At 40.7% G+C, this 20,264-nt stretch overlaps 1 protein-coding gene and 1 non-coding gene across 3 annotated transcripts in view; one reads left to right on the top strand and one right to left on the bottom strand.

Annotated features, from left to right (window-relative positions):
- Positions 1-18,984, bottom strand: part of CYFIP1 (cytoplasmic FMR1 interacting protein 1) — a 164,276-nt gene extending 145,292 nt beyond the window's left edge. For both annotated transcript variants that reach the window (XM_074213710.1, XM_074213709.1), the window contains exon 1: positions 18,884-18,984. The gene's annotated coding sequence lies outside the window, so the exon portion shown is untranslated. The remainder of the gene's footprint in view (positions 1-18,883) is intronic.
- LOC141510644 (U6 spliceosomal RNA) lies at positions 11,989-12,090 on the top strand. The gene has a single exon (XR_012475076.1). It is a non-coding gene; the product is annotated as a U6 spliceosomal RNA (small nuclear RNA).
- Positions 18,985-20,264: the final 1,280 nt, after the last annotated feature.

Genomic DNA, 20,264 nt, shown 5'->3' with positions numbered 1-20,264 from the left:
AATTTTCATCTGCTCCACACCTTATAGGAGCAGCAAAGTGGTGCAGTGGATAGAGCACTGGTCCTGGGGTCAGACAAATGTGATCTCAAGATACTTAATAGCTGTGTGACACTGAGTAAGTCACTTCACTTTACCTCAGTTTCCTTATCTGTAAAATGAGCTGGACAAGAAATGGCAAAAGACCTTTTTCAAGAAAACCCCAAATGAGGTCATGGAGAATTAGACAAGACTGAAACTTTATGAGGTTTTTAAAAAATACCTATCACTATATTTTTATATTACCTTTATCTACTTCTACCTCCCTGACAGGCCTTATAATGAATATAAAAAGGAAAAAAAAGATAAACTGATCAACCCATAAACCAATACCAACATTATGTACAGTGTTCAACATTTCCCTCACCTCTACAAGAAAGGAGGGAGATCTCTATGTCTAAAATTGAGACATAGAGGAAGGTCAAGGGACTTGCCTAAAGTTTCCCTCATACAGTCTGTGTCAAAGGCAGGCTTTGAATGGAAGTGGGATTCTGGACTTTAAAAGACGGTTCTCTATCCATTAGATCAGGGGTGTCAAACTCAAATAGAAACAAATTCCTGCTGTCATATCTTTACTTAGAAAGTCACAAATGAATATTTTCTATATTTTGCTGCATTTTTATTTTGATAAACATTTCCCCATTGCATTTTCATCTCTTTGAGTTTGGCCCCTCTGCACTCAGGAGAGTGTCTCATAATAATATCTATGTACTCCATTAGTATTTTGGGATGACAAAATCTGGATCCAAACAAGATTTTGACTGGACAGAATGGAAAGTTGTCTAATTAAGAAGATACTTATTAAAAATGAAAAGTCCTATAATTTTAGGTTTTTTAAAAATTAGGTAAATTAAAAAGGCTAGTGGTTTTAATACATAGTCCTCCTTCACTTAAATTCAATTTACTTGTCTATAATGGCATCACCTCCTATATGTCATGGTTCTCTCTTGAAGAATGAAATGTTGGGGGCAGCTAGGTGGCTCAGTGGGTACTGGCCCTAGCATCAGGAGTACCTGAGTTCAAATCCAGCCTCACACACTTAATAATTTCCCAGCCATGTGACCTGGGGCAAGTCACTCAACCCCACTGCCTTAAATAAAAATTAAAAAAAAAGAGTGAAGAGCTGGCACAGTCACTGCCACCACCACCTCCATCATCACAACCCACCACAACAACTAAATTCTAAGTCAGCATGTGGCATTTAAGCTCAGCTTCTATTTGATAAATCATGGTATTTCTGTTTTCCCTTTATTTTTTTTGGCAATATAATACTTTAATAATTCAGTGATCTATGTCTCCCCATAAGGGTGGATACAATTTTCCTAACAGACTGCGGTGAAGCACAATCCCACCAAGTACCACGATTTGATAGACAGTTCTTTACAGTTCTTACAATCTTACATTTGGAGATAATCAACAGAGGGAAGGCACTAGCATGAAGGTGAATTGAGAAAAGCTTCTTGAAGAAGGTAACAATTTAGCTGGGACTTGAAGAAAGTCAAAGAGGCCAGGAAGTGGAGATGAAGAGAGTGAGCAGGCCAAGTAAGTGGGATAGTGAGAGAAAATGTCACTGTTCTCTCAGGGTCAAAACCTTTAAATCCTATGAGAATTCTTCTTTGCATTCCTTCTCAGTCTCTAACTTCCCACATGCCCTTTTCTATATATCTTCCATTCCCACTGGTCTTTCCTATTTCAGATCTTTGGCATCTGAACTTTCTCAAAAGTATCCTAACTGGTCTCCCTACAATCTTCTCACTCCAATTCATCAGAATAGTCTTACATAAACATCATTAACTTAGATTCTGTCAGCAAGCAGAAGCCAAGAAATAATTTTTCAACAGGAAAATTCAAACTCAGCTTTGAATTTAAGGCTCTATACAATCTAAATTCAACCTATCCTCCAAGTCTTAACCCCCCTCCCATTACCTTGTGCCTGAATTATTATAATAATCTACTAATGGGTCTCCCTACTTCAAGTCTTTCCTATTTTAGCCTTTCATTCTGCAGCCAAAGTCATTTTCTTTATACATAGATTAGACCATGTCCAATAAGCTTAAAGATCAAATATAAAATCCCCTAATTTCTAGCTCTAATCTGCTTTTCCATTCCATTGGACATTATATTTTTCTGATTCTTTCCATTTCTGGTGCTTTCTCTATCAAACTATCTTATATTTAACAATTGTATTTATTCTGTACATCTACATATGTATCTTTATTGCTGCCCTTCCCCAAGCATGTAAACTCCTTAGAAATAGGGATTATTTCATTCATTTTTTTCACTATCACCAAGCAGTGTCTGACATATAGTAGGCCCTTTACAAATACCTGATGATCAATTGATTTTAAATATATTTCAAGTATACTCTATAGGAAAATAGCTCTAAACCAACCCTAAAACACCATGTACATTCTTCTCTCTTCTTTAACTATACTGTTCCTTGAAATGTGGGTTACCTACCCTCAATATTCACTTATGAATATCCAACCTATCCTTGAAGGCTCAGGTCAAATATCTTTGCAATTAAAGCTTCTTTTATCTCCATAACCCAATGTGATCTTTTTTAAAATCTAAATTCTTAATACTTCTCTGCCATCTATCATTGCATATGTCTTGCCACCACACTACTAGATTGTAATCATCTTCAGGGGAAAGATCATGTTATTGATTTTTCTGTTCTCCTCCACCCCAATCAAGGCAAAGGGCCTGGACTACTCAAATACTTGCTGAATGAATGAATAAACTCAAGAGACCATTAGAGAAAGGGTGTGTGTAATGTAGTCATTCTTGAAATTCCAGATGATATCACTAATTATAACAACCGGGAGGATACGCCCTAATCCTATGTGTTAAGTAACAAGTGAGTGGGCTATTCTTTGGGAAACTTTAGTTACTTGGAGCTCCAAGGTTCTGTAGATAGAGGGCTGGGTCTGGAGTCAGAAAGACCTGAATGTCAGAAGGGGGTGAAGATGAGAGATGACAATAGAAAAACAGGCCCTGACCACTAGCTGTATAGTGGAGGAAGCATGACAGAATGAGAAACTGAGAACAAACAGCATCTCCGCAATGTGAAGAGATGAGCAGAGGTCCTGAGGATTATGGTTGTTTTGTCATTTTTATTTTAGCTGTTTCCTTGTTATAAATGAGGTTCCATTAGGGGTGGGAAAATGCATGAGTTAATAACTATGATGTAAAAACAAAACCAAAAGGCATCAATTTTTAAATGATTCTAGGAAAGTCATTAAACCTCCTCTGTCTTCAGTTTCCTGATCTGCAAAATGAAAAGGATGGACTAGATGATATCTGAGGTTACTTTCAGCTCTCTATATATTGTTCAATTTTTGTCCTAAAATTTGAGGGTTTTTTCGACAAAGGTACTGGAGTAGTTTGTCATTTCCCTCTTCAGTTCACTTCATAGGTGAGGAAACTGAGGCAAACATAATTAGGTGACTTGCCCAGAATCACAGAGCTAGTAAGTGGCTAAGACCAGATTTGAACTCATAAAGAAGAATCTCATTCCAGGCCCAAAGCTCTATCCAATGTACCACCTAGTTAGCTGCCCATTATAATACCAAGACAAACAAAATAGACCAGTGAGCTGACTGACAATAATCTTAGCTAAGTACACTTCACTGGTATATAAATTTTGTGCACACTAAAACATTGTATGACAAGTACATGGAGATTAAGCTAGGCCACTCTAAACCTTCCTTTTCAAAAACAGAACCCCATTCAAGAATAAATCTTTTTTTAAAAAAAACAAGCTTCCTTTATTTTGAATTTTTGGGGGTAATGGACAAATCAGACCTAAGTCAATGAAATTTGGATTTTTTTGGTATTTTTCGTATTTGTCATCAAGGGCCATCTCTCTCTCCATTGTGTGGGACCCTAAGGGATGAAATACAACTTTAACTGATTTTCTTCCCCTGTGTTTCATGAGAGTGGGGTAATGTTGTTAGTTCTCAAAGGCTATGGGAAGCCAAGCACAAGCTCTGGTCAGACCTACCAAGCTGAGAAAGCTTCAAGTCCTCCAGCCTAGGGACTTGCATATCTCTGGTCTAAGGACCAGTCTTGCTGAATTCAGAGTGGTTTATCCCCAAAAAGACTGATCACCAAGTCATTTTTGATCACAGCAATTCAAACAACCATTAAGCATTCATTAAATGTCTACTGTGCACCAGAACTGAGCTGAGTCCTGAAGACACAAGTCCAATTAATGAAATTATCTCTATTAGCAAGGTGTTTATATTCTAAAGGACAGTCTCTCTCTCACACACACACAAACACACACACACACACACTTTGTTTTTAACTAGCTACAAAATTAATAATTTAATATAATTTAAAGGTAAATACATTAAATTAAGAATAATAAATACAAAGTAACTGAATAGAAATATAATTTGGGAGGGAAGGCATCAGCAGTTGAGGGTGGAGAGTGGGAAATCAGGGCAGACTTCAAGTAGAAGGTGGTATTTGAGTCACATCTTGGAGGAAAAAAGGTTTCTTCTAACAAGTGAAAGGGAGGAGTACATTCCAAGCACGTGGGACAGTCAGGACCAAGGCAAGGTGATGGAATGGAATTTTTTGTCTGAGAAATAAGAGAGGTGGTCAGTTTGGCCAGACTGTAGATCCAGGAGAAAGTGAAATGTACCATAAATCTAGAAAGATGGGATGGGGGGGTCAAGTTGTGAAGAGCTTTAATAGCTAAAAAGAATTTATATTTGATTCAAGGGCAGCTAGCACAATGGATAGAGTTCTGCACCTGGAGTCTCTTACTGAGTTCAAATCTGGCCTCAGACACAGATCATTTATGTGATTCTGGGCAAGTCACTTAACCCTGTTTACCTCAGTTTCTCATCTGTAAAATGAGCTGGAGGAGAATATGGCAAAGCACTCCAATACCATTGTCAAGAAAAGCCCAAATGGGATCGCAGATAGTTGAACACACCTGAAAACAATTGAATAACAAACAACATATTTAATTTTATAAGTCGTAATAGGAGTAGTAACCAGTATTTATATAGCACTTTAAGGTTTGCAAAGCACTTTACCTATTTTTATTTCATTCAATCCTCACAACAATACCGGGAGAGAGGAATTATTATCATGCCCATTCCATTGTGGAAATTGAAGGAGACAAGTTTCAAGAAACTAACCCAGGGTCACTGAGTGAGTGTCTAACTGAATTCAGATAAGCCTAACCATAAGACCAACACTCTATTCACTGTGACACTGAGCCACCTCATAGGGGCCACTGAAGTTCAAAAGGTCAGATGTTTTTCAGTAAAATCACTTTGACTACAGTATAGAGATTAATTTGGAATAAGGAGAGGACTGAGGGAAGGAGACCAATAAAGAGGTTATTGCAATAATGTAAGTCAGAAGTTGAAGAGGTATAAAAATGAGAGAGATGCTGTGGACATAGAAATGGCGAGACTAGTAAGCTGTGGGGTGAGGGAAGAGCAAGTTATGGGTAATATTAAAATGATGAAATCAGGACACTGGCCAAATAGTGTCATCTTCAATAGAGACAGGGAATTTTGGAAGAGAAGTGGGTTAGAGGGAAAGATAATAAATTCTGATTTGTCCATGATCAGTTTAAAATAATACCATGAAGTAATCCAGTTTGAAAAAAAAAGGAGATAATTGGTGATAGGGGATTGAAACTCAGAAGAGAGAGACATATAGATCTGACAATCATATGCAAAGAGATGACTATGTGAACAGATGAAGTTATCAAGTTAGACAAGGGTAAGAGGTCTAGGACTGTGTCGTTAGGGAGCAAACAGAGAGTTAGAATGTATGATCTGGATGGTGATCCAGGAAAAGAGACAAAAGACTGTTCAAACAAATAGGGGAAACAGAGAATGTCACAAAAACCCAACAAGAGAGAGGGAGGTCAGGGGCGGCTAGGTGGCGTAGTGGATAAAGTACCAGCCCTGGAGTCAGGAGTACCTGGGTTCAAATCCGGACTCAGACACTTAATAATTACCTAGCTGTGTGGCCTTGGGCAAGCCACTTAACCCCGTTTGCCTTGCAAAAAAAAAGAGAGAGGGAGGTCAAAGAGGGATGAGGTCTATTACTGGTCTATCTTTGGTAACTCTAGATAGGATAATTTTAATTGAATGATGAGATCAGAATCAGATTGTAAAGGCTAAAGCAATGAAGAGAGGAAAGAAAGTGAAGGGAGCAAATTTATACTCAAGGAGAATGTCTGAAAAAGGGAAGAAAGATACAGTACAATAGTTTGAAAGGATGGCAGTGTCCAATGAAAGTTAAATGGAGGAGATCTGGCATGTTTCAAGGCAGTAAAGAAGGAACTACTTGCTAGAGAGGTTTGAAAGGAGAGAGGACCAAGGTTTCAAGTTGCTAGAGAAGATGGAAGGGGAAAGTGAGGATCAAGGGCACATGCAAAAGGTTAGACCTTGGCAAGGAGAAGAGTCATCTCACTGATAAGAGACTGGCAGAAAGAGAGGAGGGAAAAAAATGGGAGATGATTTCAAGGGCTTTTAATATCAAGAGAATGGGAAAGGGAAATTCAAATTGAAGAGTCTCAGTTTTCTCAATAAAGAGGGCAGTTCTTCATCTTAGTTGGGAAAGGAGGTATAGGAGACTTAAGAGGAGAAAGTTTGGAAAAAACTTATGGGAGAGTCAGGGAATCAACTGGGGAAGAATAAAAGGATACCGGGAGGCTAGGTGACACAGTGGGCAACTGCCCTGGAGTCAGGAATACCTGAATTCAAATCCAGCCTCAGACACTTAATAATAACCAAGCTGTGTGGCCTTGGGCAACCTCAATACCTTGAAAGAAACCTAAAAACAAACAAAAAAACAAGAATAAAAAGATACAAAGATGGCCAGGTGGACATTTATTTATAATATATCCAATCAACACATGTGTATGACTTCCTCTTTCAGCAACCTTGAGTAAGAATTGTAGAAGCAGATTGGGAATGAGGATTAGCACCAAAATAACAAGGGTCCAAGGCATTTCAGAGTAGTAGACAGTGGAGGACTGAACCAGCTAACTATAATGTCAATGTCAAGAATACCCTGAGGGAAGTAAAGTCAGGGTAGAGATAATAATGACCTGAGAAATAAGTGAGAGGCAGAGGGATTAGAAATCTTGATGATTTTAAAGAATGAGTTTAATGCTAATAACTCCTAATTATCTCCAGTTTATTCTGTCTATATCTTGTTTGTACATAATTCTTTATATGTTGTCTCCATACATTACAGTTTCTTAAGAGGGATTGTTTTCTTTGAATATTTGGTGCTTAGCACAATGCCTTGTTTCATAACTCCTGGTTGAGTTGAATTGACTTGATTTAGGAGAGATGGTGTTGGTAAGCTGTGGTCAGACAGAGTTAAATCAAGAGTTTTTAATTAAGGAGTGCTTTTTAATTACTTTTGGAGAGTGCACAGAAGGATTTACCTCTGGATTTGTGGAAGATAGAAATTAAAGAGATTAAATCACAAAGATGAAATGAACATTCTTATGAAGAACTAAATTATACAAATTATACAAAGAAAAAACTGATAGGAAGGAAAGGAATTATGAGAGAAATGGAATGCCATTGGCAATGGTTTATGAGAAAGAGAAAAAGAGCAGTGGTCTGGGAATGTTAAACAAGTTTTTAACAAAACTTGTACACCAAAATCTTAAATTGAAAAGTTTAAAGATGCACACACATCTTTACAAACATCTAGACAAAATCACCAATGCAAAATTATTAAAAACTTTCCTATAATTCTGAACAATCAAGTGTATTAACACAGAGACCAACTCCTTCAGTAATGCAGGATTATAGTCAAGATCTTTCTGTCCCAAATATTTTTGTAGTCATGTGAAGAGAGAGCTTTACAGGCACATCATCCCTACAATGGGAGTTCTGTTTGTGAAAGCCAAAATGTCCTGGAAAAGCCTTTTCCTGGTTTTTTCATCTGCTCTAATATGATTTTTCTGGGCCAAATCGGTCTCTTTGAGTTGACAGTTTTAAGATATTCTAACTCAGTATTTTATTTTTCAGATATTCTAACACAGTATTTTTCAGATTGTACTGAAAAAATACTGTCTTATATTTATAAAAAGATTCCAAACTTCCTCCTTTACATACAATTTGGGCACATAGTTGATTTCTACAATCTTAAAAAAAAAGCAATTACAGAACATGCATAAGTATAGTGAATAAACTATCACTTCAGATTGCTAGAAACATTCAAGAAAACTCTGATAAAATGGGAAGATGGTCGAATTCCATGATGAATTTCAACAGTCATAAACTAAGGAAATAAATTTAATTCAATTCATCAGTTATTTGCAAATGCCTACTTTATGCCCACCACAGAGTAGGTTCAGGAGATAAAACGGAAAAAAAAAATTTCCATCTTGGTAAACATGTATCTTCTCACCCTTCTCCTCTCGAACTGCCACAACTCTGGTTCAAACCATCATCTCAAACCAAAATTACCTAAACCTATACAGCTTTCTGGTTGGTCTTCTTGTCTTAAGTTTCTCCCCCATTTCAGTCCATTCTCCATTCAAAGTAGTTAAATGGATCTTCTTAAAGCCTAAGTCCAAGAAGGTCATACCAACCCTCCAGTCCTATTCAGTAAACTCTAATGATTCCAGGATCAAATATAAACTCCTCAGCTTTTAAAGTCCTTTCTGATTGGTTCCCTCCTACCTTTCCCATGTTCTTAACCTTTCTCCACTCCACATAGTCTGTGATCAGGTGATATTTGCCTAGATATTCCATCTCCTACCTCCTAGTGCTTTCAATGGCTGACCCCAAACCTAAATCTTGCCTCTCCTCCTATCTTCCTCCAGGCTTCCTCCAGTCCTCCCCTATCTTCTACAAAGAAGGCTGTCCCAGTCCTCCTCAATCTTAGTGTGGGATTATTTCCCCGAATTTGTCCTGTCTATATCTTGTTTGTATCTAGTTGTCTGCAGAACTATCTGTTCAATAGACTGTAAGTTCATTGAGAACAGAAACTGATTTTTTTTACTTTCTTTATATCCTTCCCTCAGTGCTTAGCCAGTGTCTATTACAAAGGAGTCCTTAGTAAATGCTTAACTTGATGAAAAAAAAATTCTTTTTCTTATCTGACAAAATAAAATCATAAACACATTTTCATTTTACAAAATAATCTCTCTCTCTCTCACAGTCTCTCTAACAGATTTTCATTTTACAAAATAATCACACACACACACACACAGTTTCTTTCTCTCTTCAAAGCATTCATAGAACCCTGAGAGCTGAATATTATGGTAGAACAATATCTGTTCTGCAGTGTCAGTATTTTCTTAAAAAGTAATGAAACCAAAAAAAAAAGTAATGAAACTGTCCTTGGTGACTGATTGAATTTTATCTTACATATAAATTAGAAGATATTTTGAAAATCAGTTGCAAACTTATTTTTTTATAAGTCAGATCATACCTTAAATGACTAGTGAACACCCTTTTTCAGTCTGAGCATGTACCAGGGATTTCTGCATTAGGTCTCAGGTAGTAAACAGGTCTTTGGGTTTGGAATTGAAGAATGGGACATTTGAAGACCATCGTGATCTATCTCTGGCCAATGGAACTAGACAGCTCTGGAGGAAACAGTGAAGCTGGTAACTTTGCATAGCACCCCCTCACCCAAATCCAATTCATATGCATGTCAAAGCATCATCTCCCTGATGTCATGGTCCCATTTGAGGACAAAGGACAAACAACACAGAAAGGATACGGAGCAAGGATACACTATCTGTTCACTTGGTGCAGCTACCCTTACCCTGCACATATCAATCCTGAGGAAGAGGGACCACTATATCCTCCTAGTTGGCTTTTGTACTTGGGCCACACGAAGCTATATCATCCCAGCCTAAGATCTCTACCATGTATGTGACATTATGCTAGGAGTTGGGGGTAAAAGCATATGTAATTAAACAATTCTGCCTACCATTACCACTTTGTTTTATGCATGACTTAAGTCTTAAAACCAATTCTCAAGGCCAGTGGTATAATAATACTAAGACATTTTAATTTCTAATGGAGTGAATATTGATAATAGATAATCTTTCTAAACAAAAGTTCTTTGGGGCAGGGAAGTGGGGGCAGCTAGGTGGCGCAGTGGATAGAGCACCAGCCTTGGAGTCAGGAGTACCTGAGTTCAAATTGGACCTCAGACACTTAATAATTACCTAGCTGTGTGGCCTTGGGCAAGTCACTTAACCCCATGCCTTGAAAAAACAAAAAAGAGGCAGGGAAGTGGCAGGATCTGAGTTGTAAAGGGCTCTTGGGTCCAAAATAAATTTGATTACTGCTGTTCAAGGTCATCCATTTGATCTCTACAGTTATGGACACAATCATGAGGTTAGGTGAGGGTTCAAACTAGCAAAAGAACTTTCAATCAGTATCTCTTAAGAGTTCTGTCCCAACAAACCTCTAATAAATTTTTCAGCACTAGCCTCAAAGCCCTTCTGGTCCTTTCCAACTCTAAATTCTAACAGTCTACAAAAGTGAATTTAAATTTTTTGAAGAGAAATCAGACTCTAAGGAGCATAATTAGAAAATAAAGATCAAAACAATAGCCTTATTCTTCAGCTTCTCTTGGTTTAGCAATAATTCAATAGGGTTGAAGTGCGGCACATTACAAGAGAGAGTTTTTTAGACATTCATTGTTCTGAGAAAATGTATAAGCAAGTGACTCATATGAAGTTATTTGTTACAAATGTAAGGTAATGTTTTTCTAATAATCTGATACCTTCCTCTAGGGAATTTTAAGATCACAAATCATTGCAGCTTATTTAGTAGGGATTGTCTTCTGCCTTTTTTGTATCCTGAATCCTTTTTCAAAAGAATTTTATTTTGTTAATGTATAATATTATCATTTTTCTTTCAAAAGCTAAGACAAAATATTTTTTGTGCAGTGCAGTTTTCACTTATGATTTCTTGAAATACAGCTCTGAAAAAAACAGGCTTTAAAAAAAGCACATTGTGTTCATTCAAATGAGGTTTATCTGACAAACCTTTAAACCCAAATCACCCTGACTCTCACTGAAAGGCCAATAACAGCCCCCAACCCAAGCCTCTGTGCCTCATAGGTTAGGTTTTGATGGCTTTAAAATGAGTGAAAAAAATCCATTATTTTTCTGCTCTGACCAGACAACCCCAAGTTGATATTTTTGTGATGAAAAATCTTTTGCTTTGCTTTACCTGACCATTACTCATTGAATGAGCCTTGCCTCAGATAAACTGAGACCAAGGAAAGATCTTAATTTAGAAAGGCCAAGGCCTAGGCAATTGCCAGTCACCTTGAGTTTTATATTGCCATTGGATTTCAATAACTGAAGGAGAGAATGAGACTGATGACTTTGAACAGCTCTGCCTCCCTTAAAACCAATTCACAAGTGAGTTAGGACATCATCCTCATGATGTCATTGAACAACTATCTCAAACAGTTACACAATCACTAGCATGTTAGGCACTTAATCACTGCTTATTGACTTGACTTGCCAGAATTCATGGAGTTTATGAAATACATGGTATTGATACCCTGGCATCCCTAGCTGCTCATTCTTCAAGTCACATGAAATTTTGGTCTCATACAACTTAATTGTCCTCACCTGACTAAATAAATTCCATAGAGACTCCACAGTAGAAATTGTGTTAATAATTTATTTCTCTGTTATACACAACAGCATTTAGGCAAAAGATTAGTCCAAAAAGAGTGGGGAAACCACAAACTGATTTCCACAACTGGTCAATAAGCTAACTATTATATTTAAGAAACTAATTTAATAATAATAATAATAATAATAATAATAATAATAATAATGGAGGCAACATGAGACAGCTCAAAGGCATTGGGGTAGATGGCAACAGTCCTCATTCTATGACCCCAGGTAAATCATGAAATCTCTTAAGACCCTTGCATTCTTCATCTGAAAATGGGGATAAAAGTCCTAGCTTTGGCAGCACACTAAAACTGGAACTAGATAAAGATTAGCATGGCCCCTGTGAAAGGATGAAAAGTTATTTGTGATCTGTTTCAAATGATTTTTCAGATGAGATATTGGTAAAGCAGTGTCTGGCACACAGTATAAAAATGTTTAATAAAAATAAATAAAAGGAGGATGTAAATAATGCATGCCCATCCTACCTTACATTGTTATAAATGGCAAAAATGTTAAAATTATTTATAAGCCCCTAAAGGATATTAAAACTATGCATATCCTTTGATCCATCAATATCACTAATGGATCCCAAAGAGATCACAAAAAAGGGCAAAAAACCCATATGTACAATAATATTTATAGCAGCTCTTTTCATAGTGGCAAAGAATTAGAAATTGAGGGGATACCCATCAATTGGGGAATGACTGAATAAATTGTATATGAATGTGATGGAACACTATTGTTCTATAAGAAATCATAAAAGACATGACTCTTCAGAATAACCTGGAAGACTTGCATCAATCGATGTTGAATGAAGTGAGCAGAACCAGAAAAACATTATACACACTAACAGCAACATGAGGTGATGATCGACTACGATGGATCTGTTCATTTCAGCAGTACAATAATCAAAGACAATTCTAAAAGAATTGTGAAGGAAAAAACCCATCTATTTCTCTAAAAGGAACTGAGAGGTTTAAATGCAGATCAAAGCTTACTACTTCAATTTTTAAAACTATCTTAAGTATTATATTTTTTCTTGGGTTTTTTTTCCTGTTTTGATTTGATTCTTTACAAAATGATTAAAATGGGTGGGTCCATGTTTAGCAAAATTACATATGCATAGCCTATTTTAGATTGTTTTCTCTCAGGGGGAAGGGGGAGGGAAAAAATGTAAAACTCAAAAATTTACAAATAAATGATTGCTGAAGACTTGTGGCATGTAGTTGGAAAATTAAATAAATATTTAAAAATCATTTGTAAGCTGTAGAACATTATTCAGCTATGTGGTGGTATAGGAAGAATGATCTACATTTGCCTGGGGATATTCTCCTCAACTGCCAAACTGAAACCGATTTTACCATTTAACTGAAGGAAGATTTTATTAATTTAGGATTCAAAGATGTCCTCTTGCACCCTAAGTTTTGTTCCCAAATCAGATAATCCCCCACACCAGATAAGTCCAATATCAGGAAAGTAAAAAGTACTTGACATAGAATCAAAGAATTTAGGACTGAGATCCTGGAAAGAAAGGAACTCATTTCCCTGAAGTGACTAACCTAAGGTCACATAATCAATAACATTGAGTTTCAATCACTCCCTCTTCTAGATACAGAGATACAAAGGCAGAAATGAAATTGTCCCTGCCCTCAAGGGATTGCATTCTATTAAGGGAGAAAAGTACATATTAATAGATGCAAATAAATACTACATTATTTTGGGTGGGGAAAGTACTAGCAACTGAGGGTATCAGGTGGTGGTTGAGTTGGATTTTGAAGAAAAAATCAGGATTCTAAAAGGCTGAAAGAATATTGGGGGGGGGGGAGCCCAATAATGGACTGTTGTGTGTGAAGGCAATGTGAGGACTGCCTTGGAGTCAAACAGTTTTGGTTCTCTGACCTCAAGTAAAGCACTAATATTTGAAGGAAAGTATTTTAAAAGAAGGTTGCAAAATAAGCTGAAGGCACACAGTAAAGAGCTTGTGGTCAAATAGAGGCATTTATATTTGGAAGAGTGGGCAAGGACATTCTTGACATTTACTCACACTTCAAGAATTATATTCTGGATGATGAGCCCACAAAGGATACAAAAAAGGAACCATCAAACAACTAAGAGTAAAACCAAGATGTCACAAACCTTCCCAAAAAGAGTATACAGGAGAGGTTGGTCAAAAGTACTCAAAACTGGGGTGGCTAGGTGGCGCTGTGGAGAAAGCACCTAAACCCTGGAGTCAGGAGTACCTGGGTTCAAATCCGATCTCAGACACTTAATAATTACCTAGCTGTGTGGCCTTGGGCAAGCCACTTAACCCCATTTGCCTTGCAAAAACCTTTTAAAAAAAGTACTCAAAACTTACTGAAATGACAAGAAGGACTAGGAATAATAAGAAAAAGTCATTAAATTTGAAAATTAGGGGAGAACTTTGGAAAGAGCAATCTCAGATGAGGAGGGCAGGATCCAGACCACGGGGGCTTAAAAAATGAATAAGAAGAGTCTGTGGAGGCAGACAAGAGATTTTTTCTTTCTTTCTAGGAGTCTGGTTGTGAAAAGGAAAGTATTTTATAAGAAAAAAGCTTCAAGGAATGGAATAATGTAGTATTTTTTTTTTAAGGAGAGACTTTGGGGAGGGGGAAGAGTGTAAAATTACTTTTTATCAATATTTCATTCACTTCATTCTTGCTGTCCCAGCTCCTTCATTCCAATAGTTTTCTCCAGCAGTTAATTCTAATTGTTTCTGGTTTGTTTGTTTTATTTTGCAAGGCAATGGGATTAAGTGACTTGTGAAAAGTCACACAGCTAGGTAATTATTAAGTGTCTTAGTGTCTTGGGTCACATTTGAACCCAGGTCCTCTCTATCCTCAGGTGTTCTATCCACTGCCACCTAGCTGCCCCTGGTTGTTTTTAGACAAAGGAAATTGGTGTAATTTTTTTCTACCTTTGAAATATCAAGTACAGATAGTACAGTAATGCAATCAATAAATACTTAACTAGATTTTAACCTTAAAGACAGTAAACATTTCTTAATTTCTTTTGTATCCCCTTAAGAGTCTAGGTTTCCTAAGCATATAATAGAACATTGATATAATTTCTTAAGATGAATGACAGAAAGATCTCAAAGAATAGAATGTCTCTAAGGAGTTCACTCTTATAGGGAAGTCCAGATCCCTTAATGACTAACGTAAGCCTTACAAATGAGTGTGTGTTTAAAGTTCTGCTAATAATAGCCAATGAGACTGCCCAGTGTCTCAAGTCTACCACAGCCTGGTAAAAGTACTGCTGCTACTTCTCCATCGAATAAGCAAAATCAAGTTCTACTCATAGAGTCAGGGAACTGGTGTGGGTAGCTCCACTTATCTTCATGTGAAACAGCCTCTAGAGGAATTATGTTACCATGATTTCATCATCATGATTATATCTCCACTTCACAGTTTATGGGGTCATGTACATTTTTTTTTTAATTTCCACTCCACCAATGCAGAACAACTGTTCTACAATTTAAACGAGTCTTCAAGAGTTGCCAAGGGCACTGCCAGGTTACATAAATTGGCCTGGAAGGGTTACATAGCCAGTGGTATTTCACAAACAGAATTTAAATTCAGATTTTCTTTTTCTTTTTGCAAGACAATGGGGTTGAGTGACCAAGCTGAGTGACCAAGGTCACACAGCTAGGTGATTATTAAGTGCCTGAGGCTGAATTTGAACTCAGATCCTCCTGACTCCAGGGCCAGTGCCCTATCCATTTCTCCACCTAGCTGCTCCCTAAATCCAGATTTTCTAGACTTTGAGGTCAACCCTCTATCTAATATGCTACACTCTCAATTTTTTGTTCAGTCATGCCTGGCTCTTTGGGGCCCTGAGGACCACAATATGCTAACTAATACTGGCCATGAAGTTGTCTTAGAAAAGATACTGAAATGGTCTGCCATTTCCTTCTCCAATGGACTACGGAAAACAGGTTAAATGACTTACCTAGTCACCCAATTTATAAATGTTTGTAGCCAGATTTGAACTCTTGCTAACTTGTAGTGCTCAATCCATTGAGCCATCAGAGTTCCTCTCTCCCAATACATTCTCATTTGAGTTTCACATTACTTTAAGTCAAACTTTTGAATCAAAAATATTACTTAGAGTCCTGGATCCACTAATCAGCACATAGCTGTATCACCTTGGGTAGGTCATATTCTATGCCTCGGGTCCATCACTTATATTATCTACATATTGATTTATAAATCCTAGAGAACAACTTGGAACTATGCAAAAAGGGATAAAAAGTTGTTCCTAGCAATACCACTAAGTCTGTATCCTTTGGGAAAAGGACCCATTCATAGTTTATTTACAAAACTGTTAACTGTAAATGATTATATTTTGTAATATCTGAATCCTTTGCTTAGTAGTGTGTGTGTGTGTGTGTGTGTGTGTGTGTGTGTGTGTGTGTATTCAAATGGATTAGTACAGAGTGAGAGTGTGTCTATTTTCAAATGGATCCACCTCAACATGTCACAAAGGGGGTTGGGTTGAGGGAGAATGGATGGTTGGATCAGTGGAAATACACTGCTATTACAGAGAAAAAAATCAAAATCAATGCCACAGGTTCTCTTGATGGTGACTAGTCCCATCACCATAAATTAAGAATCAGAATAAGCACAGTAACTGATTTCAGAATTTGGATCAAATGATAACATTTCTAATAAAAATTAAATAACCTTAAGAAATTCACTTCATTGCTCAACTGCTTCATTAAAAAAAAAAGAGGGGAATGGACTTAAGATCAGAACTCTTCATTTTAATGTGTTATATGTTCCCTTCTGCTATCTGGTGAAACCAATAGTCTTTTTCTTTAAAAAAAAAGTTATTTAATGCATAAAGTACATAGATTACAATGGAAACCAATTATGTTAAAATACAATTATCAAATTATTCAGGATGATTACATGGACTAGATGATTACTAAAGGCTCACATACAGCCTACAAACTTTTTTTTTGTTCAGGAAATCTTCAACACCATATCATTTTAATCATAATGGTGCAAAAATTACAGGGGTGAACACCAGTAGACTTTTCAAAAGCAATATAATATTAATATTAACAATTTTTTATTTTTGTCTAAGATAACATTTTAAAAATTGTTTCTTTAGAAACAAAAAATTGTTAAAAAAAATTGATTTAATTTCTTTCAGGCCCCAAGAAAATGTCAAGTTAAAGGTGCTCCAGGAATAACAAAATAGCAAGTTCCAATGTAACATCTTACATGTATATGCATCAGAATGTATAGTTTTAAGAATGACAGCCTTTTTTTTAGTTGTCAGACTCTTGACAAGACTGGTAAAATATTCCAACACACTCACCAACATGCACTGGAGTCTTTTTTGGTTGAAACACTGATTTAAGTCCCTGAAGACAATTCATGATCAGCGATTACCATTTTACACCATCAACCAAAATGAAGATAAATCATGGTAAATGACATGCTGAGGCATACAGTACTGAAATTATCTATTAGTGTCAAATACTGAGATACAAAAACTTCAGCTGCCCAAAGACAACAAAATAATACAATTCGGGCTTTAATAAGCAATTACAGTCTATCATTGTAAAGACAAGCCCCAGATTGGCATCAGATCCCTGCTCTTGGCTTTAAAAATGAGGCTTAAACTTAACTCTCCCATTAATCTTTCATTCCTTTTCCTTCACTCACACAATGGGTGACATTTTCAGCTACATGTATTTCACATTTAAAATAAAAGTTATAGATTCTTTTGGTGTATCATTTTACAATCTCAACATCAGGAGAAGAAACGTAATTGCTGCTTCCATAATACTGGCCACTGAGCACAAAACATATCAACAGAAAGACCCAGTAAACCTTCCTTTACACTCTGTTCGGCAAATTCTATTTACTTTAGAATGATCCTTTTCTCCCCAGGGAAAGACACTGCATTTAAAAAGTTGTTTCAAGTCTTGATCTATCATCTTCATGCAAGATTAACTGGCTTACATAAGTGACCTACACTTTTCATTCCTTAACCTCTCAGACCTCAGTTTACTAAAAGGATATTAAGTCTTGCTTCCCCGGGCAATAGTTTCAAATGTGATGAAGCATTGTGCAAGCCTTAAAAAGCACTACATAAAAGTCAATTATTACTATTCTTATTATTATCTAAAATGTTCTTTTGCACACACCGGCGTTCAATAGTTGACTTCTATCGCAAATTTTGTAATTTTGAAAGTGATTTCTTGTCCTTTATGAGGAAAACCATGCGAAGGGGATTCCTCCGTTAAAGAACTGAAGTTCCCAACTTTAAAGGTGAACCCTACACTACAGTGCCATACTATACCGGCTGCCTGGGCACCCACTACCTGTCTCTGTTATAAACATCTGGGTTATCTCTATTTCACGACCTGGAAACAAATAGAAGGCAGAGTGGGTTCTAGGCGGTTCATAAAGAAAGAGTTCAAAGATCTTGGAGTTGCTGAGCATTCTGTTCTGACCCAAGAACCTGGCCACTCCTGACCTGAGCGCCGCGGCCCGCCAGCAGCCCCAAATCTGTGCTGTCGTCTTTCAAGGGGTGCTCGGGGGTCTCCGGGGCGGCGCTGGGAGCCCCGAATGCGGGGCCTCCGTCTCCAAAGGGCCAAGCCGGGCTGGCGGGGGGAAGAGGAAAGCGCGCGTGGGCCCGGGTGAGTCCGAGTCGCTGTTTCTTAGAGGTGATTTCGGGAAGTGGCATTCCAGGGAAGCAGGAAGGTGCAAGGAGTGAGTCACAGACACACACACACACAGACACACACACACACACACACACACACACACACACACACACAAACACACACTTTCCTGAAATGGAATTTCATGCGTGGGCCGCCCCCCACCCACTTAAAAGAGTTGGTCTCCGGGCTCCCCCTCCTCCTCCCCACGGGGCCTTGGGGGGGGCGGCGGCGGCCACCCCTTCCCAGGACGCCCCCGGTCCCCGCGCACGAGCTCCGAGGTAGGCACGGGCCCGGGGTGGGCGCCGCCGGTGGCTCTGCATCGGACGAGACGGGCAGCCCCCCGCCCTGTGCCCGGCTGCCAGGGGCCCCCCGCGTGGCGGCCCGGGGGGCGCCGGCCGGGACTCCCCGCTCCTCCTGCCCAGGCTCCCGCGCCCCGCGGCGGTGGGGGCCCGGGGGCGCGGAGCAAAGTTTCTTACCGGGCGGTGCGGGCGGCTGGCTCCCGGCTCCCGGGCCCGCGCTGCCTGGCTGGGCCGCTCTGGGGGAATTTCCTGCTTGGAGTCACTCGGGCTGGGACCGGCCCTGGGAAACACCCTTCCTCCTCCCCCTGCTCCTCTCCTCCTCCCCCCCGGCTCCTCTCCTCCTCCCCCCCGGCTCCTCTCCTCCTCCTCCCCCCCGGCTCCTCTCCTCCCCCTCTCCTCCTCCCCCCCCTGCTCCTCTCCTCCTCCCCCTGCTCCTCTCCTCCTCCCCCCCTGCTCCTCTCCTCCTCCCCCCCCTGCTCCTCTCCTCCTCCCCCCCGGCTCCTCTCCTCCTCCCCCCCGGCTCCTCTCCTCCTCCTCCCCCCGGCTCCTCTCCTCCCCCTCTCCTCCTCCCCCCCTGCTCCTCTCCTCCTCCTCCCCCCGGCTCCTCTCCTCCCCCTCTCCTCCTCCCCCCCCTGCTCCTCTCCTCCTCCCCCCCGGCTCCTCTCCTCCTCCTCCCCCCGGCTCCTCTCCTCCCCCTCTCCTCCTCCCCCCCCGGCTCCTCTCCTCCTCCTCCCCCCGGCTCCTCTCCTCCCCCTCTCTCCTCCTCCCCCCCCTGCTCCTCTCCTCCTCCCCCCTGCTCCTCTCCTCCTCCCCCTGCTCCTCTCCTCCCCCTCTCCTCCCCCTCTCCTCTCCCCCTCCTCCCCGGCCCCGGCGCCGGCTCCTCCTCCGGCTGCTGCTGCAGCGGTGCCGCTGGCGGGGCGGGGCGGGGCGGCTATCCCGTCCCTTCCCCTTCCTCCCCGGGGCGGCTCCCCCCGCTCCTCCGCGTCTCCTTCCCCTTCCTCCCCGCAGCCCCTCCCCCCGCTCCTCCGCCTCTCCCTCCCCTTCCTCCCCGCAGCCCGAGCCCCGCCTTCGCCAGGCCGGTCCCGAGGACTGTGGCGCCGCCGGCCCGGAGCCCGGGACGCGCGCCCACGCCCACGCCCACGCCCACGCCCGGGAGCCCCGCCCACTCCCGGGAGCCCCGCCCCCCGCGGCCCGGGGCACGCCGCCGGGCAGGAGCGGGCCATTGTTCCCGCGGCCGGGCGCTTCCTGCCTCCACAAAATGGAGCCTGGGCCGTGCGGCGAGGGGCCCCCGGAAGGGAAGCCGCGCCGGGAAAGGGGCGCCGCGCCGGGAAAGGGGCGCGCTGCCCGGGCAGCCGCGGGCCCGGCCGGACGGCCGGCCGACTTTGGGGAAAAAGAAAAGCTTCCCAGGCGCCTGTTGGCGAGGCGCGGCTGGCCCGGCCGGGCCGCGGGAGGGGGTGCGCCGGCCGCCAGGGGCCTCGCCCGCGGGGGCGCGGGGGCGAGCGGGGCATGCCTGGCAACCCTGGCAGGCCGGGGGCGCCCAGGAGCGGCCGCCGCCCTG

The sequence above is a fragment of the Macrotis lagotis genome, chromosome 1 (assembly GCF_037893015.1).
Source record: "Macrotis lagotis isolate mMagLag1 chromosome 1, bilby.v1.9.chrom.fasta, whole genome shotgun sequence".
Lineage (NCBI taxonomy): Eukaryota > Metazoa > Chordata > Mammalia > Peramelemorphia > Peramelidae > Macrotis > Macrotis lagotis.
The sequence above is the reverse complement of the archived record's forward strand: the minus strand, read 5'-3'. Positions and strand labels throughout refer to the sequence as shown.